General features: G+C 41.5%; 1 long non-coding RNA gene across 1 annotated transcript in view; it reads right to left on the bottom strand.

Annotated features, from left to right (window-relative positions):
- Positions 1–8,069, bottom strand: part of LOC121855118 — a 114,238-nt gene extending 106,169 nt beyond the window's left edge. Inside the window, exon 1 of the long non-coding RNA XR_006086718.1 lies at positions 7,217–8,069. This is a non-coding gene — a long non-coding RNA (uncharacterized LOC121855118). The remainder of the gene's footprint in view (positions 1–7,216) is intronic.
- Between the last annotated feature and the right edge of the window lie 8,191 nt (positions 8,070–16,260).

Here is a 16,260-nt window from a genome sequence, read left to right on the forward strand (position 1 = left end):
CGTAGGTCGGTAGCGTCAGTCGAGGGAGGTATCACCACCACTCCCCAAAATAACAATATCCACAGTGACGTGTCCCCCTGTGTACAATATGACCTCTATTGAAAAAACAAATTAATAAATAAATAATAATAATAATAATAATAATAAAAATAATAATAATACCACGAACGTAACACCGGAAGAAGACCAAGTAACACGAACACACGAATCAACCTAACCTAAACCTATCCCTTAGTTTATATAGGTTTGATCTGATTGAATTCGGGTTATTTTAATTAAACATTAACAAATAAATAAACCATATTAACACTAAATGGTTTTTGAGGTAATATTCGTAATGTTATTTCCAGAACACCAGCCACTTTTATTGACCAATCTCAGCCATGTTAATATTGTTACTTTTATCCACTCTGTACCCGTATTATTATCCACTCTATATCCGAATTTTTACCCACTCTATATCCGTATTATTATCCACTCTATATCCGCATTATTATCCACTCTATATCCGAATTTTTACCCACTCTATATCCGTATTATTATCCACTCTATATCCGTATTATTATCCACTCTATATCCGTATTATTATCCACTCTATATCCGAATTTTTACCCACTCTGTATCCGTATTATTATCCACTCTATATCCGTATTATTATCCACTCTATATCCGTATTATTATCCACTCTATATCCGCATTATTATCCACTCTATATCCGAATTTTTACCCACTCTATATCCGTATTATTATCCACTCTATATCCGTATTATTATCCACTCTATATCCGTATTATTATCCACTCTATATCCGAATTTTTACCCACTCTGTATCCGTATTATTATCCACTCTATATCCGTATTATTATCCACTCTATATCCGTATTATTATCCACTCTGTACCCGTATTTTTACCCACTCTGTACCTGTATTTTCCCGGCTCAATAAACTGTTTCAATATCCACAAAACAGATGGTCTCGGAGGCCGTGTGATGCGAGGAGGGGGAGGGGAGAGATCCTATAGGGTGATAAGGGTGATAAGGGTGATGATAAGGGTGATAAGGGTGATGATAAGGGTGATAAGGGTGATGATAAGGGTGAAAAGGGTGATGATAAGGGTGATAAAGTGATAAGAGTGATAAGAGTGGCGTGGATCTCTCTCTCTCTCTCTCTCTCTCTCTCTCTCTCTCTCTCTCTCTAAAGGACAAATCGAATGCCAAGAGTTAGTTAAGAGATAACCATCGAGTAATATTAAACCCAAAGTATAAGGGCTAAGGCTCACCATACCAACGAGTAATATTAAACCCAAAGTATAAGGGGTAAGGCTCACCATACCATCGAGTAATATTAAACCCAAAGTATAAGGGCTAAGGCTCACCATACCAACGAGTAATATTAAACCCAAAGTATAAGGGCTAAGGCTCACCATACCAACGAGTAATATTAAACCCAAAGTATAATGGGTAAGGCTCACCATACCAACGAGTAATATTAAACCCAAAGTATAAGGACTAAGGCTCACCATACCAACGATAATAATAAACCCAAAGTATAAGGGGTAGGCTCACCATACCAACAGTAATATTAACCCCAAAAGTATAAAGGGCTAAGGCTCACCATACCAACGAGTAATATTAAACCCAAAAGTATAAGGGGTAAGGCTCACCATACCAACGAGTAATATTAAACCCAAAAGTATAAAGAAATTAGCTCACCATACCAACGAGTAATAATTAAACCCAAAGTATAAAGGGTAAGGCTCACTATACCAACGAGTAATATTAAACCCAAAGTATAAGGGCTAAGGCTCACCATACCAACGAGTAATATTAAACCCAAAGTATAAGGGCTAAGGCTCACCATACCAACGAGTAATATTAAACCCAAAGTATAAGGGCTAAGGCTCACCATACCAACGAGTAATATTAAACCCAAAGTATAAGGGCTAAGGCTCACCATACCAACGAGTAATATTAAACCCAAAGTATAAGGGCTAAGGCTCACATACCAACGAGTAATAATAAACCAAAGTATAAAGGGCGCTCACCATACCAACAGTAATATTAAACCCAAAGTATAAGGGGTAAGGCTCACCATACCATCGAGTAATATTAAACCCAAAGTATAAGGGCTAAGGCTCACCATACCATCGAGTAATATTAAACCCAAAGTATAAGGGGTAAGGCTCACCATACCAACGAGTAATATTAAACCCAAAGTATAAGGGGTAAGGCTCACCATACCAACGAGTAATATTAAACCCAAAGTATAAGGGCTAAGGCTCACCATACCAACGAGAATATTAAACCCAAAGTATAAGGGCTAAGGCTCACCATACCAACGAGTAATATTAAACCCAAAGTATAAGGGCTAAGGCTCACCATACCATACTATACTAATTCAAGGGAAGGGAATTCAATCGTTTTGTTTACTATAAAAGTGATGTGGTTAGGTTAGGTTAGCTTAAGTTAGGTTAGGTTAGGTTTGGTTAGGTCAGGTTTGGTTAGGTTAGGTTAGGTTAGGTTAGGTTAGGTTAGGTTAGGTTTGGTTAGGTTAGGTGTCTGTTCTACCAGGAATGTCACCAAAGCTCCTCCTCAAATTCTTACAGCTAGCAGCAGCCTCAACACACACACACACACACACACACACACATGCCGTACCCTCCCATTATCTGATAACACACCTCCCTCACTTTCTGACGTAAAGGTTCGTTATTTATGCATTGTAGTGAAGTTGTGGTGGTAGGAGGAGGAGGAGGAGGAGGAGGTGGAGAAGGAGGTTAAGGAGAAGGTGGTCGAGGAGGCTAAGAAGGAGGTCGAGGAGGAGAAAGAGGTCGAGGAGGAGGAGGAGGTCGAGGAGAAGGAGAAGGAGATCGAGGAGGGAGAAAGAGGACGAGGGAGGAGGAGGGTGAGAAGGAGATCGAGGGAGGAGGAGGAGGAGGAGATCGAGGAGGAGGAGGAGGTCGAGGGAGGAGGAGGAGATCCGAGGGAGGAGGAGATCGAGGAGGAGGAGGAGAAGGAGGAGGAGGAGGAGGAGGAGGAGGGATTATGACCAAAGAATACGCCAAAGCTATTAGGGTACAACCGAGAATTTGTTTGAACTGTTTGGTTAGGTTAGGTTAGGTTATATTAGGTTAGGTTAGGTTAAATAAGGTTAGGTTTGGTTAGGTTAGATTATGTTAGGTTTGGTTAAATCAGGTTAGGTTTGGTTAGGTTGGGTTAGGTTAGGTTAAATCAGGTTAGGTTAAATTATGTTAGGTTAGGTTAAATCAGGTTAGGTTGGGTTAGGTTAGATAATATACAACAAGCATTAGAGCATTGTGACTGTAGTGAGAGGGGTGGGGAGGAGAGGGGGTGGGGAGGAGAGAGAGGGGGGTGGGGAGGGGAGAGAGAGGGGGAGTGGGGAGGGGAAGGGGGGAGGGGGAATTGGGAACACTAAGGTCAGATACAACTTGGCATAGATAACCTTAGGGGTGGGGTGGGGGAAAGTCAAGGTAAATATTCCAGTAAATTATACCTGAATGGAAAATAACGACGACACGGTGTAAACATTAAGACCACAGCTCACAATGCAACAGCCCCCACACACCCCACCCCCGTAGTAAAATAATCCAAGTGGAGAGGGAGAGAGGGAGGGACGGAGGACGGAGAGGGAGGGACGGAGGGACGGAGGGAGGGAGGGAGGGAAAAAAAATAACACACACACCAGTTAACGAGCGTAAATTAATTAGACCATAACCGCACCATTTTTAAGACAATGTTTTAAGAGATTTATTGGATGTAATAAACTAAGAAGCAACATACACAACTGAGGTTAATACTCCTTTGGGGACGATTGGTATAGATATATGTAATGTATTTTTTAAAGCAATTTACATGTATAGAAGAACCACATAAACACGTGATAAATTTTGGTCTAAACTTCAATTGTTCACCTCGATACGTTTACCAACCTGGTACATTAATAATTTAGACCAACCAGCGTAATAGATGTTCCTCACTGCGGTAAATTGAAACGCCATTACCGACCTACATTGTTGACATGTTTCTCGCCATTGGTCATTAGTACCGCTATAGTTCAGTCCTTCTTAGTACCGCTCTAGTTTAGTCTTTCTTAGTACCGCTATAGTTCAGTCTTTCTTAGTACCGCTCTAGTTTAGTCTTTCTTAGTACCGCTATAGTTCAGTCTTTCTTAGTACCGCTCTAGTTCAGTCTTTCTTAGTACCGCTATAGTTCAGTCTTTCCTAGTACCGCTCTAGTTCAGTCTTTCTTAGTACCGCTATAGTTCAGTCTTTCTTAGTACCGCTATAGTTCACTCTTTCCTAATACCGCTCTAGTTCAGTCTTTCTTAGTACCGCTATAGTTCACTCTTTCCTAATACCGCTCTAGTTCAGTCTTTCTTAGTACCGCTATAGTTGTCTTTCATAATACCGCTCTAGTTCAGTCTTTCCTAATACCGCTCTGGATTCGGTCTTTCCTAATACCGCTATAGTTCAGTCTTTCTTAGTACCGCTATAGTTCCGGTCTTTCTTAGTACCGCTATAGTTCAGTCTTTCTTAGTACCGCTATAGTTCAGTCTTTCATAATACTGTTCTAGTTCAGTCTTCTTAATACCGCTCTAGTTCAGTCTTTCTTAGTACCGCTCTAGGTCAGTCTTTCCTAATACCGCTCTAGTTCAGTCTTTCTTAGTACCGCTCTAGTTCAGTCTTTCCTAATACCGCTATAGTTCAGTCTTTCTTAGTACCGCTCTAGTTCAGTCTTTCTTAGTACCGCTATAGTTCAGTCTTTCTTAGTACCGCTATAGTTCAGTCTTTCTTAGTACCGCTCTAGTTCAGTCTTTCTTAGTACCGCTATAGTTCAGTCTTTCTTAATACCGCTCTAGTTCAGTCTTCCTAATACCGCTCTAGTTCAGTCTTCTTAATACCGCTCTAGTTCAGTCTTTCCTAATACCGTTCTAGTTCAGTCTTCTTAATACCGCTCTAGTTCAGTCTTCTTAATACCGCTCTAGTTCAGTCTTTCCTAATACCGCTCTAGTTCAGTCTTCTTAATACCGCTCTAGTTCAGTCTTCTTAATACCGCTCTAGTTCAGTCTTTCAGAATACCGCCTAGTTCAGTCTTTCTTATACCGCTCTAGTTCAGTCTTTTTAATACCGCTCTAGTTCAGTCTTCTTAATACCGCTCTAGTTCAGTCTTTCCTAATACCGCTCTAGTCAGGTCTTCATAATACCGCTCTAGTTCAGTCTTTCTTAATACCGCTCTAGTTCAGTCTTTCTTAATACTGCTCTAGTTCAGTCTTTCCTAATACCGCTCTAGTTCAGTCTTCTTAATACCGCTCTAGTTCAGTCTTCTTATCACTGCTCTAGTTCAGTCCTTCCTAATACCGCTCTAGTTCAGTCTTCATACCGCCTCTAGTCCGGTCTTTCCTAATACTGCTCTAGTTCAGTCTCTTTCTCTTAATACTGCTCTAGTTCAGTCTTTCCTAATAACGCTCTAGTTCAGTCTTCTACTGCTCTAGTTCAGTCTTCTTAATCGCTCTAGTTCAGTCTTTCCTAATACCGCTCTAGTTCAGTCTTCTTAATACCGCTCTAGTTCAGTCTTCTTAGTACGCCCAGTCAGTCTTTCATAATACCGTTTAGTTCAGTCTTCTTAATACTGCTCTAGTTCAGTCTTCCTAATACCGCTTTAGTTCAGTCTTCTATACCGCTCTAGTTCAGTCTTCTAATACCGCTCTAGTTCAGTCTTCTTAGTACCGCTCTAGTCTGGTCTTTCCTAATACTGCTCTAGTTCAGTTTTTTCAATACTGCTCTAGTTCAGTCTTCTTAATACCGCCTAGTTCAGTCTTTCCTAATACCGCTCTAGTTCAGTCTTCTTCCAATACTGCCTTAGTTCAGTCTTCTTAATACTGCTCTAGTTCGATCTTCTTAATACCGCTCTAGTTCAGTCTTTCTATCACCGTTCTAGTTCAGCCTTCTTACCACGGCTCTAGTTCAGTCTCCTCTAATACCGTTCTAGTTCAGTCTTCTTTAATTGTTCTAGTTCAGTCTTCTTAATACCGTTCTACTAGCCTTCCTATCACTGCTCTAGTTCAGTCTTCTTATCACCGCTCTAGTTCAGTCTTCTCCTATTACCGCTCTAGTTCAGTCTTCCATCACCATTTTAGTTCAGTCTTCTTAATACCGCTCTAGTTCAGTCTTTCAATGCCGCCTAGTTCAGTCTTCTTAATACCGCCTTAGTTCAGCCTTCTTAATACCGCCTAGTTCAGTCTCCTAATACCGTTCTAGTTCAGTCTTCTTAATACCGTTCTAGTTCAGTCTTCTTATCACTGTTCTAGTTCAGCCTCCTATCACCCCGTCTCTAGTTCAGCTCTTACCGTCTATGTCTCCATTCGCTCTAGTTCAGTCTTCATACCGCCTCCAGTCTTCTTCATACCGTTCTAGTTCAGTCTTCTTAATACCGCTCTAGTTCAGTCTTAATACCTGCTCAGGTTCAGCCCTTAATACCGTTCTAGTTCAGTCTCTTAATACTGCTCTAGTTCAGTCTTCTATCACCCTCTAGTTCAGCTTCCATACCGTTCTAGTTCAGTCTTCTTAATACCGCTCTAGTTCAGTCTTCATCACCGTTCTAGTTCAGTCTTCTTAATACCGCCTAGTTCAGTCTTCTTAATACCGCTCTCAGTTCAGTCTTCCTAATACTGCCTAGTTCAGTCTTCTTAATACCGCTCTAGTTCAGTCTTCCTAATACCGCTCTAGTTCAGTCTTCTTACCGCTCTAGTTCAGTCTTCCTAATACCGCTCTAGTTCAGTCTTCCTAATACCGCTCTAGTTCAGTCTTCCTAATACCGCTCTAGTTCAGTCTTCTTAATACCGCTCTAGTTCAGTCTTTCTCTTCTTAATCCCAACGTTATTGTCATCATCATGTGATACAAATAAGAAAATAAAGCCTGACACGTTTACAATTACGATACTTGAGGGAGATTTCAACACACTGTGGAGACCTATCTAAGGCATGTAACGGGCGAACTACCCTATTGAAGTATGAACGTTTATAACTATATAAATACATGATTCCTTATAGGTATACATAGATAGAACAGGTAGAACACATGTATATCATAAGAGTAATGATGGAAGGAGGGAGTAGAGTGTAATGTGAAGTTGGTTGTAATAATAACAGCAAGAGGGAGGGTGAAGTAGAGGTGTACACACTGTATTAATAATCTTACCTCGTCCTGCCAGCCTGGTCCAATTACCGTAACCCTTATGTCCTTTACTGTCAAACGTCGGTGGCGGTGAGCGCGGCCTCCACACACCTTACACTCAAGTAGTACCTCCAAGCCGAGTGTCAGTGGTGGCAACATTCATCACACATCACATCACAGTAAAGTCCTAGCCGCTCCACATCCCCACTTGCTTCCCGAGATGTGCTGCAACCCTTTCACGCACTACCATGCATATTCCTCCCTTTTCCAGCACACATCACGCCACTCTGCTTCTTTTTTTTTTTTAGGTATTATTTAATTACTTCCAAGCTCTCACGGTAGACTTTGTATCACTAGACGAGAGCCGTGGCCAGCGCCGGTACTACACACCGCACCCACTATCTATCTACACTTGCACAAGAAACAAAGAAAAGTTGAGAAGTTGCGGTGGGGCTTCACTGGCAAGGCTCAGGGACGGCCTGGGGCGCATATTTCATTAAAGTACCTAGCCTTCTCTCTCGCTCACATCTTGCAGCCACGGACCCTCCCAGCCAACATCACTACACTTCTATCCCTTCATACTGGGCGCTGCTCCTCACACGTCACTTGCCTTCACTTCGTACCAGACCGCGACACTTTCACGTGTTGATCGCGCCGCCATACACGCTTTATCACTGCACATAACTCGTACAAAATACTAGAAAAATAAAAGTTTCCATGCACCACGCACGCACCAAGCCTTTGCTCCGACTCTCAGATCGCTGCTAGACATCGCCACACTACAGCTTGGGACGAGCACGCCAGTGTATACCGAGGCTTTTGGGAGTTTTTTCTCATTGTCAGACGCTGATACTTGGTCTGATTACACAAACTTTCTATATAAATAGATAATATTTGTTACTGTACAGTTTTATAACGAGATAATACGTTTTTAAATAATTGTGCCTTGGGTGATCTTGAGGAGGTAGAGGGGCTGCGGACGAGAGACAGATGGGTTATAGGGTGAGGGGGGTGACGCACCTGAGTCGGCTGTAAGCACTGGCAGAAGAACCAGCAGGTGCAATCACTCCCTCCCTCTCGTACCAATCACGCCCAAAATCCACCACTCGCACACCCGTTCATGGAGAAATCACCAAATTATTGATGTTGACGGTACATGCAGGGGTAAAGCATGGAAGACTGACCTAGCGGGATTATTTATGTGTAAGGTCAGTCGGGTTCAAGCATCTTGGTTCTGAGTTCCCATTCTCCCCCGAGCCGGTAGGTGGGTGAGGTGCGTTTTCTGTGCGTCCACCCCAGAACTTACCACAAAGGCGAATGACTGCTTATATTAACACGGTCACACGGTGGTAATGATCCCCCCCCCACACACACCTGGTTAGCCTCGTAACAAATAAACCAATCCCCTCGTTTAAGGCCATTACCCATTGTCAGCTTTCCGTGAGAAGTAAATAATTATCGATCAATGATTTTTACACATAATTTCCTTTAAACACCTCAGTTCCTTTTATCAACATGAAATCTATCAATACATAGATTTATATTATTTAGTAGAGTAAGTACCTCACGTCATTAATATAAAGCATAATAAGCTTAGAAAATAATTAAAGCACGAATATTTGGGTCAAAGATTAAAAATGAGAGATTCCTCTGCCAACCTCCACCCCTCCTGTGACAGCTTAGAGAAGGGGGGAGGGGAAGGAGGTAGGGAGGGGAGGGGAGGGGGAGGGGGGTGGAAGTGGCCACGAGTCGCGACAAGTTGACAGTTTAGTCCACCTGGTAGTGACGTCACGCACCCCAGCCATTGACGTCACGCACCTCAGCCATTGACGTCACGCACCTCAGCCATTGACGTCACGCACCCAGTCGGCTAACATCACGCACCTCAGCCATTAACGCCACACCCTTATTGACGTCACGCACCCCAGCCATTGACGTCACGCACCCCAGCCATTGACGTCACGCACCCCAGTCATTAACGTCACGCACCTCAGCCATTGACGTCACGCACCCCAGCCATTGACGTCACGCACCCCAGTCATTGACGTCACGCCTCCAGCTGCTAACGTCACGGTTATGCCAAAAGAACAGCGGTGGACATGACTTTTTACCCGATCTATTTATTCGTCATTTTGTTCTGACTATGAAATAAAAGATACAGACAGGTTGTATGTGCCAGACAGAGAAGACAGACAGACAGACAGACAGACAGACAGAGAAGACAGACAGACAGACAGACAGAGAAGACAGACAGACAGACAGGCAGAGACAAACAAACATACAGACAGACATAGAAACAGAAAGATAAAGACAGACATGTTAAGTGACGGTGAGAGATAGAGAGGGGCACAGACAGACAGAAACACAGAGATAAAGAAAGAAAAGAGACAAAGAGAAAACGAAAGAGAGAGAGAGAGAGAGAGAGAGACACAACATTCACCCTATCTTATACTTTCCTCCATACTTGTTTTTCCCTCAACATTATTACGCCTTCCACTTTCCCTATCTTCATTTCTCCTCCCCTTCTCTTTCTTCGACCATCCGTTATTCTTCTCCTTCTCCTCTATCTTCTCTATCTTTCTCCTCACCTCTTCTCCTTTCCGTCCCTCTTCATTCTACTTTCATTTGGTTTTTAGTTTCGATTCGTCTTTGTTTATCATTTGCTATTTTTCACTCACACACACACACACACACACACACACACACACACACACACACACACACACACACACACACACACACACACACACACACACACACACACACACACACACACACACACCGCACACACACACACACACACACACACACACACACACACACACACACACACACACGCACGCACACACACACACACACACACACACACACACACACACACACACACACACACACACACACACACACGCACGCACACACACACACACACACACACACACACACACACACACACACACACACACACACACACACACACGCACGCACACACACACACACACACACACACACACACGCAATTTAGTTTATGATCTAGAGAGGTTCTCTTATTCGGAGTATTAAAACACGAGAAAATTAAACGTATGTATGTATGTATGTGGATGTGTTTGTGTCGCTGTGTGTGTGTGTGTGTGCTCAATACACTTCAGTAACATCCTACCTTCATCACTGAAAGATTCTGACTGATTTATCTATTATTATTAAATATTATTATTGTTATCATCATCATCAAATAGCGTAGTGTGTCCTCGTTTCATGGTAAACTATGGTAGATTAAAGTCATTAACTACAAAGTAAATCTTAATGCTGATGGCTGTAATGTTCATTCAAGAGGTAGGCAGGTCTAAGACGCCTCAGCCGTGTAGTACACCGTGTATCAAGGCACTATAGGTTCTCTCCGACACATGTTGACAGTGTTGTAGTTTTCACTTCATATATACGGAAGAACATAATCAGCGACCTCAATGGAGACGGTAAATTTTGTATTTTTTTTACATTCCTGTGTAGACCAGAAGTGAAACTTGAGGCGGCCGTCCAGGTGGAGGTTGATAATGAACACTCAGGTGCCGCCTCCTCGGTAAACACCCTGGTACTCATCCGTCTACATAACCAGCCCATCCACCTAAGATACAAACCCCCGAATTCCTGATTAATATCCATTTGTAGTCTTATTGTTTGTTGTTGTTTTTCTCTCTTGGCGGGTTTAAGTCCGCGGCAGACGGGAGCGTTTCTCACACGCCCAGGGTACAGAACCAGTGTACCTGCCAGGGACCGGGTTCCTGCCCTCCCGCTGTGCTCACAGTCCTTGACAGAATGCGGAATGTCATGCCAATCATTAATACACTGTATCTCAGTATCGTCAGGATGGCTGGTGGGTGCAACGGAGATTATTCCTTCTCGCAGGGTCGTCTCCAGTGACCGCTGCCCCATCCTGACTCTACCCCACTTATCCTTGCCACAGCTGAAAACCTAACCATCCTCAGAATACCCAGAGTGACAGGTGACTGGTCAAGCAGGCCTTAATCCTAACAGGACCCCAGCTTAGTTAAGCCTTTGGGGTGACGTCACTTGCTCTAACCAATCATAGCCTGGCTAACGGATGTACACATGACCTGCGGCTGTTTGTGTAGGTCAGTAAAATGACAATACCTCAACCTCTCCTCCACCCTATAGTCACCTTACTGTAAGTATGAAACCCCTATCCTACCTCAAAACCCATGTGTACATACGGAAACTCGCTAAACACTTGTGAATTATTCCCATAAACACACACACACACACAATCTTTTTAGTTTATCCTCCAGTTACACATCACATTAGGTCAACCTTGGTCAAAAGACAAGGTCACGCTAACCCTCGAAGCGAGAGCATCACTGACGAGGACTAACTCAGCTTACTAATGACACCACTAAGTTATCGCTCTCTGTATTTCTTGACTTTGGGTTCAACATATCGTACCGCATTTATGGTATATATTTTTATCTCCTTTTTCAGCGCTGCCAGACCTCGGGGTCAGGTCTTTTCTTCCACTCTCGTAAAAGGCACCTCACTCTACGCTCAACAATTTGTTAAAAGTGACTCTCATTTTTCCGGTTTGTGATGTTAAAGAGTTTCAGAGCTGGTCCGGGAACATAACACCCACCAATTAAACCTTCATGGTATAGAGTTCACAGTAAGGTGAATATAACAGACCAAGATTCTTAAAGGTTCGCACGTTTAATATTACTCGTAACTGAAGATGGAGGAATGTAATTAGCTTTATAACCTAACCTAACCTAACACATGCATTAACTAACCTAATCTAACCTAACCTAACACATGCATTAACTAACCTAATCTAACCTAACCTAACACATGCATTAACTAACCTAATCTAACCTAACCTAACCTAACACATGCATTAACTAACCTAACCTAACCTAACCTAACCTAACACATGCATTAACTAACCTAACCTAACCTAACCTAACACATGCATTAACTAACCTAACCTAACCTAACCTAACACATGCATTAACTAACCTAACCTAACCTAACCTAACACATGCATTAACTAGATATATTTACTTAGCAACAGTTCGAATGCATAATAGGCGTAAGGTAATTATTCCCTATAACTGTTCATTAATGTTATCACCTAACTGGAGAACGTATCTAGTTAAGGTAGCGCCTCAGTTTAATTTCGATGTAATTTTCACTGTTATTTCTTTACTCTTACATACACTCTTAACACACTGATACTCTTACATACACTCTTAACACACTGATACTCTCTTACATACACTCTTAACACACTGATACTCTCTTACATACACTCTTAACACACTGATACTCTCTTACATACCTGTAACCCCCTTTTTGATACTCTCTTACATACACTCTTAACACACTGACACTCTCTTACATACACTCTTAACACACTGATACTCTCTTACATACACTCTTAACACAATGACACTCTCTTACATACACTCTTAACACACTGATACTCTTACATACACTCTTAACACACTGATACTCTCTTACAAACACTCTTAACACACTGACACTCTCTTACATACACTCTTAACACACTGACACTCTCTTACATACACTCTTAACACACTGATACTCTTACATACACTCTTAACACACTGATACTCTCTTACATACACTCTTAACACACTGACACTCTCTTACATACACTCTTAACACACTGATACTCTTACATACACTCTTAACACACTGACACTCTCTTACATACACTCTTAACACACTGATACTCTTACATACACTCTTAACACACTGATACTCTTACATACACTCTTAACACACTGATACTCTCTTACATACACTCTTAACACACTGACACTCTCTTACATACACTCTTAACACACTGATACTCTTACATACACTCTTAACACACTGATACTCTCTTACATACACTCTTAACACACTGATACTCTTACATACACTCTTAACACACTGATACTCTCTTACATACACTCTTAACACACTGATACTCTTACATACACTCTTAACACACTGATACTCTTTCATACACTCTTAACACACTGACACTCTCTTACATACACTCTTAACACACTGATACTCTCTTACATACACTCTTAACACACTGATACTCTCTTACATACACTCTTAACACACTGATACTCTTACATACACTCTTAACACACTGATACTCTTTCATACACTCTTAACACACTGACACTCTCTTACATACACTCTTAACACACTGATACTCTTACATACACTCTTAACACACTGACACTCTCTTACATACACTCTTAACACACTGATACTCTTACATACACTCTTAACACACTGATGCTCTCTTACATACACTCTTAACACATGATACTCTTACACATTCTTAACACACTTACTCTCTTACATACACTCTCCACTGATACTCTCTTACATACCTCTTAACTTACAATCACCCACATACACTCTTAACACACTGATACTCTCTTACATACACTCTTAACACACTGACACTCTCTTACATACACTCTTAACACACTGATACTCTTACATACACTCTTAACACACTGATACTCTCTTACATACACTCTTAACACACTGACACTCTCTTACATACACTCTTAACACACTGATACTCTTACATACACTCTTAACACACTGATACTCTTACATACACTCTTAACACACTGACACTCTCTTACATACACTCTTAACACACTGATACTCTTACATACACTCTTAACACACTGATACTCTTACATACACTCTTAACACACTGATACTCTCTTACATACACTCTTAACACACTGACACTCTCTTACATACACTCTTAACACACTGATACTCTTATACCTCTTAACACACTGATACTCTTTTCCCACTCTTAGCTTGCACTGATACTCTTACATACACTCTTAACACACTGATACTCTCTTACATACACTCTTAACACACTGATACTCTTACATACACTCTTAACACACTGATACTCTCTTACATACACTCTTAACACACTGATACTCTTACATACACTCTTAACACACTGATACTCTTTCATACACTCTTAACACACTGACACTCTCTTACATACACTCTTAACACACTGATACTCTCTTACATACACTCTTAACACACTGATACTCTCTTACATACACTCTTAACACACTGATACTCTTACATACACTCTTAACACACTGATACTCTTTCATACACTCTTAACACACTGACACTCTCTTACATACACTCTTAACACACTGATACTCTTACATACACTCTTAACACACTGACTCTCTTACATACACTCTTAACACACTGACACTCTCTTACATACACTCTTAACACACTGATACTCTTACATACACTCTTAACACACTGACACTCTCTTACATACACTCTTAACACACTGATACTCTTACATACACTCTTAACACACTGACACAGTTACATACACTTTGATTACGTTATGTTACGTTACGTTACGTTATGTTGTTATGTAAGGTTTAGTTAGGTCTGGCTGCATGTTACGTTATGTTAGCTTAGGTTGAAAGTTGTCTCCGAAAACAGTATACTGTCACCCCTGACCCCTGTCCTGGCCTCTAAATACTGTATACGAACATTATAAATAAATTTCCCCAAAAGGACAAGGATAGTAAACTCCTTGGTTCCCCCCCCCTCCGTCTTGTGGAATTCTACCGACTTCCTGTGCATTTTATATCAGGTGCATCAGTAAGCTCTATGAATATCAGCTCTGACAGAAAAACTAATCACAGTGTTGAATGGACACTATCAGCCGTTTCCTAAACTTATCCAACTTAAATCCATTGCTACGAGTCCTATCCGGCTCGGATATTGTTAGAACTTTATCTATATCTCCTTTGTTGATTCCTTTCACCCATTTAAATATTTCTATCACATCTCCCCGCACTCTTCGTACTATCCTCGGTATTATTCTAAGAGTAGGGAGGTGTAGCCCCAGCATCAAGGAGAGCAACACCACAGGCAGTCTTGGTGAGAGTCAACAATATCACTGTTTATTGCACCACCATGAGACGAAATCCACAAGAACAAAAGCCAAGAGACGTCAACTGTTGAACTATAGGAAAACATTTAGCCTTAGTGGAGGAATGAGTCGGAAAGTCATTTTGAAGATCACACTTTATTCACTCTGTTTAATCTCCCGTGACGGAGGAACTACTAAATAGATTCCTCCAGGGTAAAGGCCATGATCAACGTCTGCTACGGGCACCATCCGGAGTAAATAGAGACCGAGGTGTAATAATTAAGACTGAGTGAGGTTCCAGCAATCGACGGTGGTGGCAAGATAGGGAAGTAGAGATATTTAACACTGATGTAGGAAACGTAAGTATATATTCCTTCTCCAAGTAGAAGATTCAGTCCGGTTTGCATGTTGACTATCCTGACGGGGTTGAGACAGCCCAGGATAAATTCCATTACTTGGGCAAGCTGTTTTCGGAAAAAAATATAGATATTTTTCTTCATAATTTTTGTTTGACAATCTGTCTGTGAAGACTATACAGGAAGAAAGTCTTAAGATGTCGCAACCTATTTCACAAAACTGTATTTTCTCTTATATCTTTTACAAATCGGGGAACATTGAATGACGATTCTTCTAAATAGTAAATTAAGGTGATCAAGTATTGGGCAGCAGCTGCGTTAAATCGCATTTAACAACATCCCTTACACTCGGGAAATGTCATTCAGTTAGGCTAGCAGAGAGAGGCTTTGGGTTGAATAAACACAACCAAATATTGGCTCATTGGTGGAGTGTATTTGGATGATCCAGTTTCCCGATATTTGGCCCAACATGGAGGCACAAGAACGGTGTTAGGCGCGCGAGGAATGCAGTTATCACAGTGAACTTTAGGCAATACATTAATTATTACTAATACGACAGGCATATATTTACGATGACTTCTATTTGCTTTAAATACCAGCTTGCAGCGTCTGCCATTCCGTTGCATTAGTTAATTCGCCAATAAAGTATTTATACAATTCACTGATATTCTTATTCAATAACAAGAGCGTATCAGCGGCGGGGAGATAAAATATAACGCCGTGCTACT

The sequence above is a fragment of the Homarus americanus genome, unplaced genomic scaffold (assembly GCF_018991925.1).
Source record: "Homarus americanus isolate GMGI-L3 unplaced genomic scaffold, GMGI_Hamer_2.0 scaffold32757, whole genome shotgun sequence".
In the NCBI taxonomy this organism is placed as follows: domain Eukaryota; kingdom Metazoa; phylum Arthropoda; class Malacostraca; order Decapoda; family Nephropidae; genus Homarus; species Homarus americanus.